This window comes from Lissotriton vulgaris, chromosome 8 (assembly GCF_964263255.1).
Source record: "Lissotriton vulgaris chromosome 8, aLisVul1.2, whole genome shotgun sequence".
Taxonomy (NCBI): Eukaryota; Metazoa; Chordata; class Amphibia; order Caudata; family Salamandridae; genus Lissotriton; species Lissotriton vulgaris.
In genome coordinates this window covers 1002449898-1002470522 of record NC_141696.1, presented here as the reverse complement: position 1 = coordinate 1002470522, position 20625 = coordinate 1002449898, and the positions used below count along the sequence as shown (strand labels likewise).

General features: G+C 45.9%; 1 long non-coding RNA gene across 1 annotated transcript in view; it reads right to left on the bottom strand.

Annotated features, from left to right (window-relative positions):
• Window positions 1–312: 312 nt before the first annotated feature.
• LOC147698239 (uncharacterized) overlaps window positions 313–20625 on the bottom strand; it is a 44747-nt gene continuing 24434 nt past the window's right edge. The window contains exon 2 of the long non-coding RNA XR_015299188.1: window positions 313–1012. This is a non-coding gene — a long non-coding RNA (uncharacterized LOC147698239). The remainder of the gene's footprint in view (window positions 1013–20625) is intronic.

Sequence of the window (20625 nt, the reverse complement as noted above, 5' to 3'; positions counted from 1 at the left end):
ACCCGACACAATGAAAGGGGTTGGGAGCAGACGACGTTAAAGTAAACCAGCAGCGGCTGTTTTTGGGGTGGTGCATGCGAGCGCACGCAGGCTTCACTTTTCAAGCACTGCACTCGCACTTGTGGCGTGGTGATGCTCGCTCCCGCAATTGGATGCCGCCACAAGCACAAGTGCAGTGCTTGAAAAGTGAAGAACGATAGCTAAAGGCACTCCTAGATCAGCACATGCGCGCTGCCAAGGCGAAACCTAAAAAGGAGACATCTTGGGAAGAGAAAATGACAAGTAACAAAAAGACTACTGCCAACTTCACAGTTATACAAAAAAAGTATTTATTAGCTTCAGCAACAGAGGTATACAATGCGGTCTGACCTCAGATAAACTATTCTTTCTTGGGTTCTGAGGATACACAAATTTCTCAAAGCAAAACTGATTGTAAACAGTTATGTGTAGGGGGTGGTCAATGAAACGGGCTCTATGATACATACATACATAATTAATATCTTTTTCTGCTAAAAAACTTCTGTTATCAGTTTAACAGCTTCCGATTGAAGACCAATAATTTCCAGCTCTGAAAATGACAATACAAAGACTGCTACAAACAACTGAAATTTCTGGGACAAGATACTAATGAGAGATAAAAAGGTTTTTTTCAGTTACATCTGCTGCGATTTGGTATTAGCAGAGTATTATACAATCATTTTACCATTGAAAGAGGTTGATCATTATATGCATACATAGCACGTGCGTTGTGTTAAAATAAATAAATTACTTGTGAAACACATGCTTTTAGAAAAACGTTTTCTTTTAAAAAGAAAAAAATACAACACTTCAGGAAATTGCTCAACGTCTACAATCAACAGCAGCCTCGAGCGACGCCAATCAGGAGAAGAATTCAAGTTATCTTTCCATTTGAAGAGCTCTCCCTTTCACCCAGCAGGATGGCTTCCCATGACGTCAGCTTGTCATATTTCAGAGGCCTGAAAAGAGAAGCAAAATTCTAAATAAAAACGACCTAGCATGGAACTAAAAACTTTCATATCTTTTCTTCATTTTCATTCAAAGAAAATAAATAAAATTGGTCAGATATTCTATTTCAAGTCGGGTAGAATGCTAATCTGAGTTAGGTTTCTGACTGTCACACTACATTAATAATTAATGTGAATGTATACGTTTCGGAAAACTCTGTGAAAACATACCATAAATGAACAAAAAAAGGTTACTCAGCTTCCTCAAACCTCTGGCTAGTATGACCTGGACACTGAAGTATGTATTAGCAACCTTTGCGCAAGTGCATCCAAATAAATGAAAATGGCTTACTGGTAGTATTAGGAAAAGGGACTTTCGGTGACACTACAAGGGCTGCATATATGTTTGCTAAAGAACACTTACTCACCTTTATGTTTCAAATACAACTGGATCCCTGCACAGATTCCCTCATATACAGAGAGCCCGCGCCTCTTTTCAGTTTTAGAGGAAATGAACATAAATTCTAGGACCAAACACTACATTTTTACAGCAAATAGTTAACTTAATAACTGCTTGGAAGTCCGTTCCACCGAACCTTTTTGGCCCAGGTGCAAAATGCTCCCGTTTTGTGCCATAGTTGTGGGTGCTCCAAACTGGAGTCGACCCAGTTGTAAGGAGCATCACTACATGAAGACGGTCTATAAATCAGCCTGGAAACGACAGATGGACCAACACAAACCGGTTCTGCTTCCAATGTATAAAAGGGGGAGCTGAAGACCTACTTGTTCCAGTCCACAGTTCTTTGATCAAGGAAAGGAGGACTCCACAGATAATTCTGAAGACTGCTGTGCCACCAGAGCTGGTGTCGGACAGACAGCCAGCTTCCCAAAGGTGAGTGGACATCACCTGGAGTCTGACCTGGAGGGAAGAGCTGTCTCCCACGTCCTAAATCACCTGGAGGTTACCTACCTTAGAAGAAAGGGAAGGTATGCGACAACCCTAAAGAAGAAGCGACCAAATAGGCTGAACAAAATTACCTCCCTGTATGCATTCAGCGAGGCGAGAGAAAGTGTCTTCGTTGCACACAGGCCTGAGTGCAAACGCTCTTGCCCTTATCCAAAGCACTACTCCTGAACTTTGCCTGAGTAGACAAGGCTGTTGTAACCATGGAGTTGTGCATAAGTGGCCTGCAAAACCGCTCTGCCCTGAAGAGTGCCCAGTCAGACTGTGCCACTATGAACTTGATAATTGTGCCCGAGCAGACTGGACCGCTGCAGGTCTTGAAATTGTGGCTGAAGCAGAAAAAACACTGCAACAACTGCCTAGAGCTCCAAGGACAGCACCGCCGCCCCATCGCTGTCAGCAGAGTTAGAGCTGCACTGCGCTAAAAAAGCACCAGCAAATTGGGAAAAAAAGTTCTAGCATGATCAATTTACTTAAGATTTAATAGAGATAACTTTTTATTGGTTTTCTATACATTGAGTAAATCGAACTATGGACTAAATCAGTTCACCACGCTGTCTTGCGGTTCGCCGCTGTGACCCAAGGCATTCACCCATAAATTGCCACTTGCCATGGTTTTATGCAATTTACAGTTGTTCGTACCTGGTGACGGACCCCTCTTTTCCTTGAGTAATAGATTTGTCAGTCATTGCTTGTATAATGTTCAACTAGCAAAAGTTTGAAATTTGAATATGTGAAGATTGTATAAATATACAGTTTCTGAATAGTTTCTTGATTATTCAAAACAACCTCTTTAGACTATTGGTGTTGAAACCCTAAAAAGTAAAAACATGGTCTATATCATTTTCTGTCTGTTGCTTTGACTGCATTACAATTGATAATATTTTTTTTATATAATCCTAAATACAAAATGATTTAATCCATAGTTCGATTTACTCAACGTATATATAATTGAAACTAAGTTCTCTATTAAACCTTAAGTGAATTTATACTGTTAGAGCTCTTTTTCCCTTGTGGTTAAGTCCATGCTCTAGAGGGTGATACAAAAAAGGGAGGGGGGCTGTATTTTCAAAAGAAGCACCAGCTGCAGCACCATGATCTCCGACCCAACAACTCACCTAAGGCCCAGAAGTCTGCTTGAGACTAGTGCTTAATTTGAGCTGGTGGTTTACAGTGCTCAGCACCGGCACTTAATTGCAAACACTGCACTTATGACAGTCTGCCACGTGGTGTCACTGCTCATCTAATTTAGAGATCAGCAGAACAATGGTTGTTTAGGAATATAATATACTCTGAAAATTATCTATACCTGCCTCACAGCCATTCCTTTAGCTTTGGGGACCTGGAATAATCTGAACTGTCGCACTTGCATGCGAGAAAGATAGTTAGTAGATGTTTTGGCAGCGATGACAGGGGCGAAGGGAGGTTCAAGCTTCAGTGGCCTCCTGATCAGAGCGTCGGCACTTATCATTTTACAAATTAAGCACTGCTTGAGACCAGCTGAAGACCATCAACGATGCCGGAGCCTACCTGCCAGAACAAACCCTGGGTGGTGGCCTCCGTTGCTGCCTCCGAGGACTGTAACAGAGTACAGAAGCACTCACAGCAGGAGCTTCTCCTCCCGGAGGAGGGAGAGAGAACCAGATGTGGGTCCCAGCCTTGAACGCTCTTCTCAAGAGCGCACATTGGTGAGAAATGAACATGGAGTAAGTGAATGTATAAAGTGTAAAAGGGGAGGCGCGCACAAATTTCTAAAGGTATTGTTTCTACCTTATTTACCTTAGTGCTGGGCTCTGCAGAGTAGCCGTTGGTGGTAGCGGCTTATCGGCCGCATCTTTCAATCGGCAGCAGCGTTCGAGACGGCATCTTCAAGGCAGCTTCGCTCTTCCGCTCGCTCTCCCGTTGACGTAATATGTACGACCGGCATCAAATAGGAGGTCACGCTGAGGTGACGCTTCGTGCGGCCATCTTAACGCACCAGTGTCGCGTCAAATTTCAAGCATCGATTGGAAAGTGACCTGCCTGCTGAACCGGAGTGCTTTTCACGTATTGTTTATTTTAAACTGTCATTTCTACTCAGATTTCCTCAGTGTTTTCTGAAAATCATCAACAGTGATACGCACACTGCGTATTAGCCAAGGTACTGTCCAATTTAGTTTCTAATATTTTTCATCATTTACTTATAGTTTCATCTCTACCAAGACTAATTATCATGGCTGTAGCAACCACGAATTTACCTGCCCCAGAACAATTCATGGTGAAAGATTGTGAGGTTTCTAGTCAGAGATGAGAAGCATGGAGAGAATTTTTGATTAATTACTTGAACACCTTTGAGAGCAAAGAGTTAAATCCAGAAAGGAAAAAATGTATTGTTACATTGTTTAGGCCAGGCGGGTTAAAGGTTTACAACAGAATTGAAAAAAACTTTAGCTGGTAGCGAAGTCAATGTGTTCATTCAAGCCATTGCCGATCTTAATGCTTACTTTGAGTCCACTGTATGTAAAGCTGTACACAGATATCATTTTTAGGTCTCGCCTAGCTATGCAGCGCATACGCTGTCGCCGTGGCGAGGACTATTGTTGTCGGTTTCTTGGCCGAAGGGGGACAGGACATGTGCATGCAGAGGACAGAAGTTGTGCACATGTACGCACATCTCCTGTCTGCGCTCGCAGCGTTTGAGCAGAACGCGCACCTGGCGAGCTTTCCCTCCCACGGCGACAGCTTGTAAAGGAGTTGTGCACGTGTACGCACAACTCCTTTCCTCGCTCGCGGCCTTTCAGCAGAATGAGCGCACGGTGCGCTTTCACTCTCACTGCGACAGCTTGTTCCTTTCCCTGACGTTTCTTCTTTTTAGACACTCCCTGTCTTTTTTCACCATCTCACTTCACTTCCATCACATTTCCCAGCTCTTAATTTTCCACTACAATTATACTCTCTCTTTTTTCTGTCTATTGTCTGGCCCTCCCTCTTTGGCTTCCATGTATTGCTTTATATTTTATTATTGCTTAAAAAAAAAATACCCTTCTTTTTCCAGCTACTTTGGTTTCTTTCTTTTGCACGTTCCTGGTTTAATGTTTTTCAATTTCCTGCCACATTTCTTTCCTTAGTACCCTCTCATTCAGTACTCTGACCCTGCCTCACTGGCACTTTCGCCACTTCACCTTCGTGGCCATACCGTAATGTTACTGTACAAAGGTTTTATTTTCCTAACATTCTGTGTGGAAAGCATCCAATCCCTGAATTTGGCTGTGATTTGTTTATGGAATGATGTACACACAGACACTATGAACTGTATCCACACGCCCCTACAGAGCCTGCCAACATGTCCAATAAGTCCATTAGGAGGGGAGGCGGGAGCTTACAAAGAGCTGCACAGTGTTTGTCGCTGTTACGTTTTCTGTCTCGCGCCGCTTGTGTGGAGACTACTTTGCCTTGGGACAGGCTCCCGGGCGGTCTCCTGCTTGGTGGCCCGTGTGGGTACCTCAGAGCCCCACCCGTGGAAGAGCAGAGGGTATTGTCCATGTGTGGGACTGGGGAGGCGCTGGCGTGATTGATAGGCTGCAGAAGGCGCAGAGCCTTGGTTCAAAGTCAAAATCAAAGTCAAAATTACCTTTTCTCGAGAGGTTCTCATAAAAGCATAAACAAACATTCCACAGTTTTTACAAATATATGTACAATAAGAGTTTGCCAATTATGTACATATAAATAATCATGATAAAAACAATTATAAAACTATTAAAAATGTAAAATTCATCTTGAATGCTATATACAAAGGGGCTATTATGGCAGATTACAATCAAACGTATTACATGATCATGCTGGGTAATTTTTTCTTAAAAACAGAAGAGACACGTGATCGATAATCACAGCCTAAGATTTTTGCCTTAGCACCTACGCCCATCCCAAATATTTAGCAGTTGATAATGAAATAAATAGCAAAGTGCTGGTGCATATAAGTCTTAGTGCTTCAGCACTACTGTTTGTACCCAGTGACTTGCACATTGGGGTTAGCCACACACGCCTTGGGATTACATATACAGGACAAACAAAGAGAAAATGAGTAATAGTTTCCTTATCACACCCACAGGCAGGGCAGATACTACTACTTGCCCCAGCCCACCTACCAGTTAGCGACTTGAGGGGCAAGGATCCTGCTCTAAGCTGGAAATAGAGCTTCCTATCCCCAGGTTTAGTGATGATATCCCAGTATGGTTCTAACCTGGGGATAAGCTTTGCCTCAAGGAACCCCCCAGCCATGGTGGAAGAACCAGTACCACTCCAGATACGGTATGCAACCCACTCCCAATAGATCTCCTTTAGTGCACTTTTAGATGGAAAAGATTCTGTCGCAGGATTTTCCCCACAGCATTTCCATGTCCAGGCCCACCAGAGAATTTCTAAGTTCCTTTAGCCAACTGATCTTGTGGAAGTCATCGGATTTTATGACATCCATGAACCCTTCAGCAAAATGAAAGAGCTCCGGTGTAGTCCAAAGCCTACGCCAGTATAGAATAGGGCGAAGCTTTGCTACATCCGCGATGGCCTTCCTGCCAAGATCATATCGAAGTGGCTGTAATGGGGTGCTCAGGGAAAGTCCGGTAATGCTGTGAAAGAACTTGTTTTCTGAAAGTGTTAATGGCCTCCGTTTCTCAAACCCCCATAGCTCTGCGCCGTAAAGCGCAGAACTGAGTGCTTTGGCTTCATAGACTTGGAGTACAGACTTTATCGGTTTTGTTAATGATTTTTTATGCTCCAGGTTTAGAGCCCCCGCATATTGCCGGTGTCTAAGTGCAGCTATATCTATATGTTGGTCCCATTTATTATCTTTTGCTACGTGGATCCCTAAGTAAGTAAAAGCCTTGACCATTTCCAATGAAAGCCCATTCATGAAAAATTTCCCTCTAAAACTATGATGCGGATTAAAAACCATGAGTTTGGTTTTTGCCATGTTAACTTCCTAACCATGGTCAGAGCAGAACTCCTCGAAAATTAATAAGGCACGCTGTAGGCCACTCGGGGTTTTAGATAAAATCAGCGTGTCATCCGCAAACATTAAAATCGGGATCTTTACACCAGCTAAAATGGGAGCATCTGTGTTTACTGATGACATACGGGCGACTACTCCATTGATATACAATGTAAAAAGCGTGGGGGCCATTGAGCAGCCTTGGCGCACACCACACTCCACCGGGAAGTCAGGGGTAACTCTTCCCTGTCCTCCCCACTGTATCTTAGCATAATTAGCCTTGTGTAGCCTCATCACCAGAGTTAAAATATCTTCAGATAGACCTAGTTTTTTTTTAAACTGCCCATAGTTGAGACCGGGGAACAAGGTCGAAGGCTGCACGTAAATCGACAAAGGCAGGATAAAGGCTGCCTTTGCCCAGTACCACAGTCATCCAATGAAGTAGGGTAAAGTGGAATACCTGGTCGATCGTGCTTGTAAGTTTACAGAATCCCGCTTGGAATGGAGACAATGCATTATTTTCCTCAACCCAATCAAGTAACTTATTCAAGATCATCCTCCCGATCACCTTTTGAATAGTGTCTATAAGGCCGATAGGCCTATAATTTGCTGGCTGCGTTTTATCACTCTTGTAAACTGGGATTATCACCGCCCCCTTCCACGATTCCAGGACCGGTGCACCCTGGGACACGGCGTTAGCCAATAACGTAATGTACTTGCCCCAACGTACTTTGTCATGGAGAAAGACATCCTAGCCACTGTGTTAAGAGCCACTAGGACATCATTACCATTAAAAGGTTCATGTTTATATAAAACAAGCCTAAAATCATCCATCGCATTGTCTGAAAGATTACCTGCATATTGTGGCCTAAAGTGGTTTGCCCATCCTTCCTGCGTAACATAGTTTTCGGGTGGTTTGGACTGGACCCCCTCCCCCACTTGACAATATTCCAAAATAGCCTAAAATCCTTGCTATCACTTGTCTCCTTTAGGTCCTGCCGATGAAGTTCATTCCACAGTTTCTTAGCCTTGCATATTTGCATATGCACCTTTTATACTCTTGTCTGGCTAACCGAACAGCATCCACCCCCCCCCTCCCCCTCCCCCTAATTGCAGGTGTGCTAGAATTGCACTAGGCACTGCTGTCATTGTTGTACCACTTAAGTGGTTTGGGGATGGTGGCCTTATTACTTTTAGCAGGTTTAAGAAAGTGGTCCCTAATACCCACAAAGAGACTATCATGCAATTTAGTTACAGCACCCAGGTCTTTACCGGATCTATTTGCTTGATCGAGATACAGTGTGGCTTTATCAACCTCTTTGCTGATGTTATCCATGGCCTTTTGGTTGGACATGACATGCGACCATTTAAGCCGGCGCATGTCATTTGTGGGGACAGTATCAGGAAGACAATGCTCAACCATATCTAGCTCTGGTTGCTCTAACGCGCACCATTGGTGCCTTACACACAAGGGGTTGTGATCACTTTCTATTCGCACCTTGACCACCATGTCCAATATCGGGTGCCAAAGCTTCATGCTACAAAGGACATAATCAATCCTACTTTTGTGGTGACCGTTATCAAATGTGTTAGCCCCTGCCATATCACTCCGAGTTCTCCCATTTAGGGCCCTTAATCCCTTTTTGTAACAGATCGCATTAATCTAGATGACGGCCTCTGGCCACCTTGCTACGGGTTTAAGATCCAATTTTGGCACCCCGCATTGTCTATCCTCCTCTTCCCCGAGGTACCTGTCATGAGCAACCAGGGGTTCAAAGGTTAGGTTTAGGTCTCCTGCAATGACTACACTGTTCTTTGCTGAATGGTATTCCAAGAGGAAGTCCAAGGTTGCATTAGCATGGGACTTCCCACCCTTAGACCCCCTGACATACACGTTGTAAATGTCCAAACAACCCAAGGGGCTCAGGTCTAGTCTAATGAGCTGAATGTCATTACTCTTGATGACTAGCTCCTTAATGGTGGAAAATAGATTTTGGCGGACCAAAATGGCTAAACCACCCGGACGCCCTTTGGCCCCTTTGATTGCTGGAGCATAAAAATTCAAATAGCCCTGGGCGAAGTGTGGTTCACATGACCAGGTCTCCTGGAAGACACATAAGTCAAAATCATTGATGAATATAAGCCATTCCGGTGATTGTAATCTGGGGCCCAAACCTGCGACATTCCACGAAATTAAATTGCCACCCTGAGAGCATCTACCATTAAGTGGTGGAGTATTTACATCACTTATCGGATCTGTACTGGACTGCCTCTTTTGCCCTAAATTAAGACATAGGTTTGAGTGAGTTGTAAAATAGACCTCACCCACCATATTACTAGGGGTACTCACACTGTCGAGTTGATCCTTGCCACTATCAATACTTCTGCAGCTCTTGCCAGTTATAATGGTGCCAGCCTCTCCCCAATTATGGTTGCCAACTGCATCATTGAGGGATGTTACAATTGACTCCCGAGGGAGTCAATCTATGTTCTCCAGCCCAGAACCATCCGACCTGCTCCACTTTGTATAGGGACCAAAGGGACCTGGAATGAGGGGCAGAGCTTCCTAAACTGGATACAGAAATGATGGCGGGCTACTTCTAAATTCAAGGGCAAACACGTTTTCGGCCAATAGCTCTGTACGTAGCGTTAACTCGATGGAGTCATATTCCTCCGAAGGGAAACTTAACCTTCTTGCCTTAGAGATGTCCTCCCTAATTACAGAGCGACATCCTCCGACATGTCGCACCCAGTGGATTGCTTTATTGGTTAAGGAATCGGCACTCTTGCTATTGCTACTTCGCCCTGGAGCTAACTTAGGGACATTAGTCATGTAAATTTAGTTTGGGCTGTGTGCGTCACTCGTAAGCATAATCCCCCTTCTTGTGGGTGGATTACTTTTTGTTGCCATACAAACTGGCACCCTGTCTGTACCACTCCCCCTAGCACCAACAAGCCGGAGTTCTTGATCTGATTTCAAATTCGAACACGTTGACCTATTAATTGGGTTTGCTAACGCGGATTTACCTTGGATTTTCTGGGGTGCCGGGGATCTACTTACCCTGGCTACTTCGGCCGGTAAAGAAATTATTTTGCGCCCACCGCCCCCTGCTGGTCCCGTGACCATCTTGTTTTCAATACGGGATTTCAAAGGAAAGAAATTACCATTAATTCTGCTAATATTAGGCAAAGTGCAGGTCTAACCATAGCAGTTAAATTTATAATCAAAAGTTTCATAGACTCTATTTCGTCTCTTAAAAGTGAAACTAAGTTTGTTAGTTCGCTAATATCTTGTGGGGCAATTTTATCCTTATTGTCCAAAGCTTGACTTGATAGAGAGTTTTGCACAAGGGCAAAGCCTGGTCTAGTGGTTTGTGCAGTTTGCAGAACAGAGGCCTCTTTATGTACATTCGCTAGAACGGAAAATCTATTAGATCAAGGTATTAGTGAATCAGACACAGGTGAATTGTTACTATTTGCTATAGTGGGATTATCAATAGGCTTAACAATACCCTTATGATCAATGATCCTAACCATTGGGGAAAGTGGCCCCTTTCCATCCGAGTTACTTCCCTCTGGTGCTTTTTGTTTTGTACGGAACATAGCGGGGATAGCAGGAGATGAATTCACCTCAGCGTCTGTCCAAGCCCCCCCCCCGTTTGGGCACTTTGTCCAACAACCAGAATCTCCTCGCATTCTTCGACAAGGGATTCAATACGGTCAAGGATGCAATTAGAAGCAGCATGTCTAGGTATCTTTTTAGCTTTCTTCCCCTTACTCTATTTGGATGGGTGAGCAGACTCTGCCCCCCACCCCACCCCCTTCCATTGACTTGAGTTTGCCCATGACTGCGAAACTCCTCACTTGCCAGTACTAGAGGGCGTCGCATAGTAACAACTGGCACAATTTGTCCTCTAATAGTCAATGATGGACGCCAGGGGTATTTACAAGGGGAATCTTCAACAAGCAGACAGTACCTTTACTCTGCTTTCTTCTCTGACGAGCCCGCACTTCGGTTTAGATACTCCTAGAATGTCGGTTTCGCAGAATTTAGCGGTGTAGCAGAATTTAGGGGGGTAGCCCTGCCCTGGCTCTTTCTGGCACTGACAGCCCGCCCTTTGCCCGGGCTTCGCCCGCGGGGCGGGAAAGGGTTGATGGCTAAATCACCCCCGGTGTCAAGGGGGAGGGGCCGCTTGTCCGCTGCTCGCCCCGCAGCCTCCTGGTGAGTAAAGTCCAGCAATTACTCTCTGCCCCAAACAGCGCCGGTCACGATGCGTCTCCCGCGAAGCAGGAGCTGCAAGAAGTTTTTCAATGCCCCCGGTGTCAAGGGGGAGGGGGCGCTTGTCCGCTGCTCGCCCTGCAGCCTCCTGGGGCGTGAAGTCCAACAATTACTCTCTGCCCCCAACAGCGCCGGTCACGATGAGTCTCCTGCGAAGCGGGAGGTGCAAGAAGTTTTTCAATGCCCCCGGTGTCAAGGGGGAGGGGCCGCTTGTCCGCTGCTCGCCCCGCAGCCTCCTGGGGCGTGAAGTCCAGCAATTACTCTCTGCCCCCAACAGCGCCCGTCACGATGTGTCTCCCTGGGTCACCACAGTGGCATTCCGTCTCGGCCACGCGGTCTGCAAGGTATTTGAGGGTGCACACTTGACCGCCAGACATCGTATCACGCCCAGCAGTCCATCACACTGTGGCTGGAGGGCTGGCTTGGCTGCCCTCACTTTTATTTTGTCACTCTTGGAATACATGGCCCTGCTAGCTCTGCTCTCAAGGCCCACTGCCCCGTATGCCTCGTACCCACCACCATCCCTTTACGTACAGTGCGCAGGAATGCTGTACTGCATGGCTAAGGCAAGAGCTGCATACGCTTGGTTAGACACAGTATTAATTAATCTCTTACGTATATGTGAGACATGACTTATATACTGAAGAATGGAACAGGTCTGATGCTTGTACTGTCCCTCAGCCCGCCCACCTGTATCAATGAATATAACACACAACCCCACACGTTCCTACGTTAGTCTATGTACGCCCATCATTATCGATGTATTATCCTGAAAACATTGATCACCGTGGTTAGGAAGACTTGACAAAAGTGTATGGCGAACTCGCTTGGTTGACACATGAAAAGCTTTTCCAACAAAACGACGGCTCAGTGTTTTAAAGAGCTGCTTTTCGGACTTGGTCCCAGGCCAGCTGACCTAAATAAAATGGGTTGAATTATAGGGACTTGGGGGAGTTACTCCAAAACTAGAGAAATTAATCCTTAAACTAGTATTACTGCAGACACTTTGGGCACCAGTCATTAGAGACCAGTGCATGCTAGAGATGATTTACTCTACAGTGGGTTTGATTGGCATTAGACTATGCTAGAGATGATTTACTCTACAGTGGGTTTGATTGGCATTAGACTACAGTGCATGCTATGAATGGTTTCCCGAACTTTACAGCCCATTGCACATCTGCACATATGAAAAGTTTGAGACAACTATAAAGGGTAAAATGAATAAACATCAGAAGTGTTTTTGTATCATCATGTCTCACCCCGCCTCTAACCCCGTCCACTACCACGCCCCTAGATCAATTTAATGAGTACCTGCACTTATGTTTTGCCATTTAAAGCCCTGGCCCTTTTACTTCGGTTGTTACACGGTAAGTCTTATTTAGTGTGTAAGCACTATTTTCTTTAATGCATTTCGCCTACTGCAGGCACTACATGCTTTCCGGCAACATTCAGCGCACAATGTGCGCTTTCACAGGGCGCTTTTACTAAAAAAGCACTTGTTTGTCAATTTGACAAACAAATGATTTTGGGGTAAAAGCGCATCATATTGCGCTTTCACTTTAATAGGGGCCGCTGACCTTTCTTTAGACACGGCTTGTCTAAAGAAAGGGGAGTGGCCTCTTAACATGAAAGTGCAGCATGGGGCGCTTGTAAACAACAACCATTTGCAATGCAATAGGTCTAGCATTTTAGGAACTTTGACCTATTGGTATTGTAAATGACAATGCCTTTTTTTTATTGCAGGATTTTAAACACATAAGTGAAAGGCATTCTCAAATACAATGCCAAAAGCTCAAAATCTCGCAATTGCAAGACCTTTTGCATTGCAAATGCTTGTTATCATAGGAAGCAGGAACCCTACGAGAAATTGGAAGATTACATTGCTTCCCTAAGACTAGCCTTGTCCTGCAAGTTTGGAATCATTGAAGAAAGTTAATACGCAACTAATTATTCATGCACTGTAACACCCAAAACCTGCAAGATAAACTTTGGATTAATGGGGATGCTAGTTTGCGGGAAATTTCTGCCATCATCAGCAAGGCCGAACTAACGTCAAGATGTGCTAAAACTGTCCTTGCCAAATCCAAAGGAGAGAATAGTGATGAGATGGTGAAAGTTATAAAAACTATTTACGTCTGACCTGAACAAGTTATAAATAAAATGACAAACTACCAGTTAAAGAGAGAGGCGGGAACAAAGAACGTACAGAGAAGTCAGTGGACACAAAAGGGAGGTGTTACCGCTGCGGTAGCTCTTCACATCTTGCCGATAATAAAAGATGCCCAGCTCTAGGTCAAAAATTTGCATATAGTAAAATATCTGGCCATTTTGCACGAGCTTGTCATAAATTCAAATTTGTGAAATGTATTGTTGTTGATGATAGAGCTGAATCTGAATGTGAGGAAAATAAGGTATGTTGAATTTATTTGCGGGTTTGTATTGCGCTTGAATCGACTCCTTCTGGAGTATCTCTGCGCCCAAAAAACCCCACCAAAAGCATGGTCAAGCAGTCAATGGATAGCGGATTAATTCTGAAACAGAAATGTTTTGAGCTTCTTCCTGAAGCTCAAATTTTCAGGACATTGCCTCAAAGCAAGGGGAAGCTTGTTCCATAAAGTGGGACCAACTACCGATAAGGCCTTCTCACCCTGTCTGGCCTTTCTCACAGCTGGCACTCTCAGGAGAAGCTGGTTACTGGACCTAAGGGACCGAACCGGATTGCATGGAATGAATTTATCTCCAGTGCGATGGCCCTAATCCATTTAGGCTCTTGTGGATTAAACAGGTCTTTAATTTTACCCTGTTACGGACTGAGAGCCAATGCAATTTCTCCAAGAGGGGTTTAGACGGTGTCCTAGGGGTGGCATTTAGTACCAGCCTGGCAGCAGTATTTTGAATCATCTGGAGTTTGGCCAATACTCCATCATTGGCCGATAGCAGGAGGCCATTGCAATAGTCAAAACGACTAGGTATCAGAGCTTGCACCAAGGCTTTCCTGGTGAAGTCAGGTAGCAGGGGAAAAACCTTCAGCAGCAGGCCAATGACATGGAAACAGGAACCCCCAGTGATGTTACAATGCTGTTTAAGAGAGAGTTCATGATCCAAGCGCACACCCAGATTTTTCACAACCAGCTTAGGTTCTGGGACCGGGCCAAGATCTTGCGGCCACCAGTCCGGGGTCCACAGGATCTTTGCTTCCCCAAAGAGCATAACCTCCATTTTGCCTAAGTTACATTGGAGTACAAAAGGGGGTGGTGATGGACGGAGCATCTGAATCAAACACTCACACCCAGTCCAAAGATCTGGGTTTAATCCATCACCGTTCTTTAGCCCACTCTGCCACCCCAGTTCAGACATGGCTATATTTTGCAATTTTCACCCCGAGTGGGCTGGGTATGCTCAGACGTGAGTCCCAGGCTCTCCACATCACTGGAGTCAAGCTATCCAGGCTGAAGAAGGCTGATAGCCAGAAACCGGTCCTTGGATGCTTGATTCCGGTCTAGGAAAGACATGGCTTGGTAGTTCGGGCTGGACTGTTCCCATGAGGCACAGGGTCAAGGCTGATTTGCATATAGCCAGTGTCTGACCTAGGGTGGTGTGGAGTGCAAAAAAACGATGGATTTAGGCCCAGATCTTTGTACTGGGGTGAATGCAAGACATTGTTCTGCATTCTGTTCATCAACTGTGTTTTTTGTAAGTTACATTGGAGGCAATTAGATGCCATCCAATTTGCTACCGCCTTAATGCCATTGGAAAAAGATGTTTTCACCTAGTCGGTAAGAGTTTTAAAAGGAAACAGGAGCTGGGTATCATCTGCGTAAGATACCGGGATGAAACCGAACTCTCTCAAGATTCTAGCCAGGGGGGCCACATAGATGTTAAAAAGAGTTGGGCTCAAACAGGAGCCCTGTGGCACCCCCTTGGTAATCTCTGTCTCCACCGAACGAAATGTGCCCATGCTAACCGATTGAGTCCGGTTAGATGGGAAACTTCTTAACCAGGCCAGTGCTGTACTCACAAGTCCGATCTTAGCGAGCAGAATATTATGGGATAGAGTGTCAAACGCTGCCGACAAGTCTAACAGTACCAGGACTACCGAATGACCCCCGTCCTTGTACATATGTAGATCATCCGTCACTGACCGTAGCGTCAACTCAGTACTGTGCTTCGGCCTAAAGCCAAATTGCGAGTGGTCTAGACTGCCGCTCTGTTTGATATAGTTCGAAAGGTGCCTGTTCACATGTCTTTCAGTGAGCTTTCCCATGAATGGAAGTAGGGATATCGGTCTGAGATTTGACAAATCCGTCCAAGGGATTGTAGCATTCTTCCTAATAGATCTTACCGATGCCTTTTTCCATGCCATGGGCACTCGGCCTTCGGTCAAGGATAGGTTCACAAGGCACTGAATCCCTGTGCCCAGTGTCTTAGCCACCACCGGCATCATTCTAGCTGGAATAGGGTCCGAAGGACTGCCGCTCTTGGTTTGGCTCACCAGGCACTGCACCTCTTCCAGAGAGATAAGAGGGAATGCACTAAGAGTGGCCGAGCATGTTTCTTCTTCGACCAGTGGCGACGGTAAATCTCCTATAGAGGACCGATTGGCATTTGTGATGGTATCATAGATCTTATCTATCTTGCTTGTGAAGAATTGCGATATTTCATTGCATAGCTGTTGTGAGGAAAGTTCAGCACTCTCACAGGTCACTGGTTTCACCAAGGATTGTAGAATTTGGTACAGTGCCCTGGGAGCATTGCCAGCAGCAGAAAGAAGGGACGCAATGTGATTCTTGCGTGCGATCCGGATGGCCTTATGATAGTATCTTACTCCTGGTAAGCAAAGGAAAAAGCCTGTTTGTGAAATAGTAACTGGTGGAGTACAGGTGACCTTGATGGCTGACTCTGGGTCACCACACACCATTGTGAACAAAAACAAATGAGATGAGTTATTTAGGGCTGTTATTGGTCCTAACCTAGAAAACCCTGATGTGCATCCTGTAAGCTACAAGGGAGAACCCATTGAACTCTTTGGTTTTTGGAAACTCACCTTTGAGTTTAAAGGTAGAGTAGCAATGTGTAAGCTGTATGTGTCCAGGGCAGGACCCTGTGTTTTAGGTTGGTGGGACCAAGGTGAGCTGGGTATACGTTTGGATCCCAATAGCCAATAGGTTGTGAATCCTGTTCATGAAAATCTGCACGAAGAGTTTGCTACTAAATTTCCAAATGTTTTCTCTGGAAGTATTGGTGAGCTCAAAGGTTTCTCACATAAAATAATCCTTAAGGATAATGCTAAGCCTTGCATTTATAAAGTCAGGAACATTCCCTTAGGTGTCAAGGATGAAGTTGTTGGGGAGATCAAAAAACTTGTAGACAAGGGCATAATTGAGTGCATAGAATCTTTGGATTGGGTTGTGCCGTCGTCTTCGCACGCAAATCCAATGGCAAGATCCGCTTGTGTGGACTTGAGGGAACTAAATAAAAATATTTGTATTGATGTATTTACCCTTCCCAAGATTTCAGAGTTACTTTCAGCTCCCAAGGGCATGGTATGGTTTTCTACAATTGATTCAACATCCACCTATCATCAGGTTCCCCTCCATGAGGACAGTAAACATCTCACAGCTTTTGTCACCCAGATAGGAATCTTCCAATTTACCCGCATCCCTCTCGGGTTGGCATCAGCTGCTGCCATGTGTCAACGTAACATGTACCTCATTTTCAAGGACATGAAAAACGTACTGTTCTTCCAGGGCACTATCCTCATTATGTGGAAAGATAGAGAGGAACATGATATTCTTATAAACAAAGACCTACAAGCATTGGGTAGGAAGGGTTTGACCGCAGAGAAGTCCAAATCCCTAAGTCGGAGCTTGTTGAAGCCATAACAAAAGCCCCCACACCACAAAATAAAGAGGAAGTCAGATCCTTCCTTGGCCTGGCAGAATTGTATTCTAAGTTAGTTTGCAACTTTGCAGGAAAAATGTACTGTATCAGACAATTGCTAAAAAAGGGTAGTACCTTTAATTAGTCAAAAGAGTGTCAAGTATGTATGGAAAGTATAAAAAGAGACATTTGCTCAGCTCCTGCACTCCAAGGCTTCAACCCCAAACTCAAAAGTATTACAACCAATGCTAGTGGTAGGGGGCTTTGGTGCGGTTTTCTCTCAACTACAGAGAGATGGAACGGAGTGTGTTGTGGAGTTTGCATCCAGAGTACTCGCACCCACTGAAGAAAAATATTCCATTATTGAAACGGAGGCTCTTGGTTGTTAACGAGGACTCAAACATTTTAGACAATTTGTGTGGGGAACTTGTGTCACGCTGAGAACAGATCATAAACCACTTACTAAAGCCCTCAATTCACAAGCTTTAAATAATGTCTCACCCAGAATTTCCTGTTTCTCTGTCAAACTATTAGATGTGTGTATGAAGTGGTGTATGTCCCTCGAATTTGCAATAGAATTGCTGATTTTTTTTAGCAGGGGTCCCTTACCCCTGTGTAAAGAGCCTAGAAATGACTGGGACCATTGGTTCGTAGCAAGCATTTTTAGCAGTGAACTTGCAAGCATTCTCCATGATGACCGAGTGCAGAAAATGTCTCTTGATGAAGATTTACAGCAAGTAAGTGAATACATCCACAAAAGGTTGGCCTGAAAAGTCTCGTTTACACAAGGTGCTAATTCCATTTTGGTTAGTAAGGAATGAACTTTCTTTTGAAAAGGAATTGTTACTCAGTGGGGGTTAGTTCCTCCTAAAATCTTTAATGAGAAGGTAGTTAACCTGTGCCACGAAGAACACTTGGGGATTGTCAAAACAAAATGCCGAATCAAACAATCCTACTGGTGGCCTGGAATCGACAGGGACATTGAGGGAGTTGTCAGTGATTTTTTGAGTGTGCTAACTCTGATAAGAGTTTGACCACCTGCAAGCCTATTTTACACCCCATTATTGTACCCAATATGCCATGGGAAAGGATTGGAGTTGACATTTTTGGTCCTGTTAGATCTGAAAATGGTATGCATAGATACATTTTTAGGTCGAGCCTTTACCATTCCGCAGGAATGGGAAATGGGGAGAATCCAAGTCGGCTATTTTCTCTTCAAACCAAAGGGCTTTCAGCCGCGGTTTTCTTGCAGTGCCCGTGAACCACGTGATAACATGCACGCGCATTCAGGGCCAGCCAGCCCAGCACATCAAAGGGCTTCTCCTCCCCTAATTATTCATGGCCGGCCGCAGGCCGGCCGTACTTTCAGTTTCCCCAGAACGGCTAATTAGGGGAGGAGAAGCCCTTTGATGTGCTTCACACCAATGCGCCTCAGTCATTCCTCTTCTTTGTATTTGCTTCCAGACTCTGATCTGCTCATGTGCACAAGACGCTTTACACATTACACTCATCTGCCTGAAGTGGGAGTTTTAAACAAGCAAAGCTGGTCCTTCTGTACTTGCAGTTTCACTTCTAATGTGTGTTGTTATTTATCATGATTTTTAGCTGAGGTGTATCACGCTTGTTCATGAGTTTGATCTCTTCATACTGTCAAATGTTTTCTAAGTTGTTTTTGATTGTCTTACCACTGGAGGTCTCCCTGTGCTACATTTAGCCTCTGACACATGCAACGCCACTCAACCACGCAACGCCACTCAACCACGCAACGCCACTCAACCACGCAACGCCACTCAACCACGCAACGCCACGCAACTACGCAACGCCACGCAACTACGCAACTCAACTACGCAACGCCACTCAACTACGCAACACCGCGCAACTACGCAACGCCGCAATGCCACGCAACTACGCAACGCCGCAATGCCACGCAACTACGCAACGCCGCAACGCCACTCACACATGCAACGCCACGCAACTACGCAACGCCACTCAACTACACAGCGCCACTCAACTACGCAACGCCACTCAACTACGCAACGCCACTCAACTACGCAACGCCACTCAACTACGCAACGCCACGCAACTACGCAACGCCACGCAACTACGCAACGCCACGCAACTACGCAACGCCACGCAACTACGCAACGCCACGCAACTACGCAACGCCACTCACACATGCAACGCCACGCAACTACGCAATGCCACGCAACTACGCAACGCCACGCAACTACGCAACGCCACGCAACTACGCAACGCCACTCAACTACGCAACGCCACTCAACTACGCAACGCCACTCAACTACGCAACGCCAATCAACTACGCCACGCCAATCAACTACGCCACGCCAATCAACTACGCCACGCCACGCAACTACGCAACGCCACGCAACTACGCAACGCCACGCAACTACGCAACGCCACGCAACTACGCAACGCCACGCAACTACGCAACGCCGCTCAACTACGCAACGCCGCTCAACTACGCAACGCCGCTCAACTACGCAACGCCGCTCAACTACGCAACGCCGCTCAACTACGCAACGCCGCTCAACTACGCAACGCCGCTCAACTACGCAACGCCGCAATGCCACGCAACTACGCAACGCCACGCAACAACGCAACGCCACGCAACAACGCAACGCCACTCACACATGCAACGCCACTCACACATGCAACGCCACTCACACATGCAACGCCACTCACACATGCAACGCCACTCACACATGCAACGCCACTCAACTACGCAACGCCACTCAACTACGCAACGCCACTCAACTACGCAACGCCACTCAACTACGCAACGCCACTCAACTACGCAACGCCACTCAACTACGCAATGCCACTCAACTACGCAACGCCACGCAACTACGCAACGCCACTCAACTACGCAACGCCGCTCAACTACGCAACGCCGCTCAACTACGCAACGCCGCTCAACTACGCAACGCCGCTCAACTACGCAACGCCGCTCAACTACGCAACGCCGCAATGCCACGCAACTACGCAACGCCACGCAACAACGCAACGCCACGCAACAACGCAACGCCACTCACACATGCAACGCCACTCACACATGCAACGCCACTCACACATGCAACGCCACTCAACTACGCAACGCCACTCAACTACGCAACGCCACGCAACTACGCAACGCCACGCAACGCCACGCAACTACGCAACGCCACGCAACTACACAACGCCACGCAACTACACGCAACGCCACTCAACTACGCAACGCCACTCAACTACGCAACGCCACTCAACTACGCAACGCCACTCAACTACGCAACGCCACTCAACTACGCAACGCCACTCAACTACGCAACGCCACTCAACTACGCACACATGCAACGCCACTCACACATGCAACGCCACTCACACACGCAACGCCACTCACACACGCAACGCCACTCACACACACAACGCCACTCACACACGCAACGCCACTCACACACACAACGCCACTCACACACGAAAAACCACTCACGTTGCCAATAGGTCTCGCAGTACGACAGTTGGAGCCATTACAATTGCAAATAACAATGCCTTTCACTTTGGTTATCATTTTAAA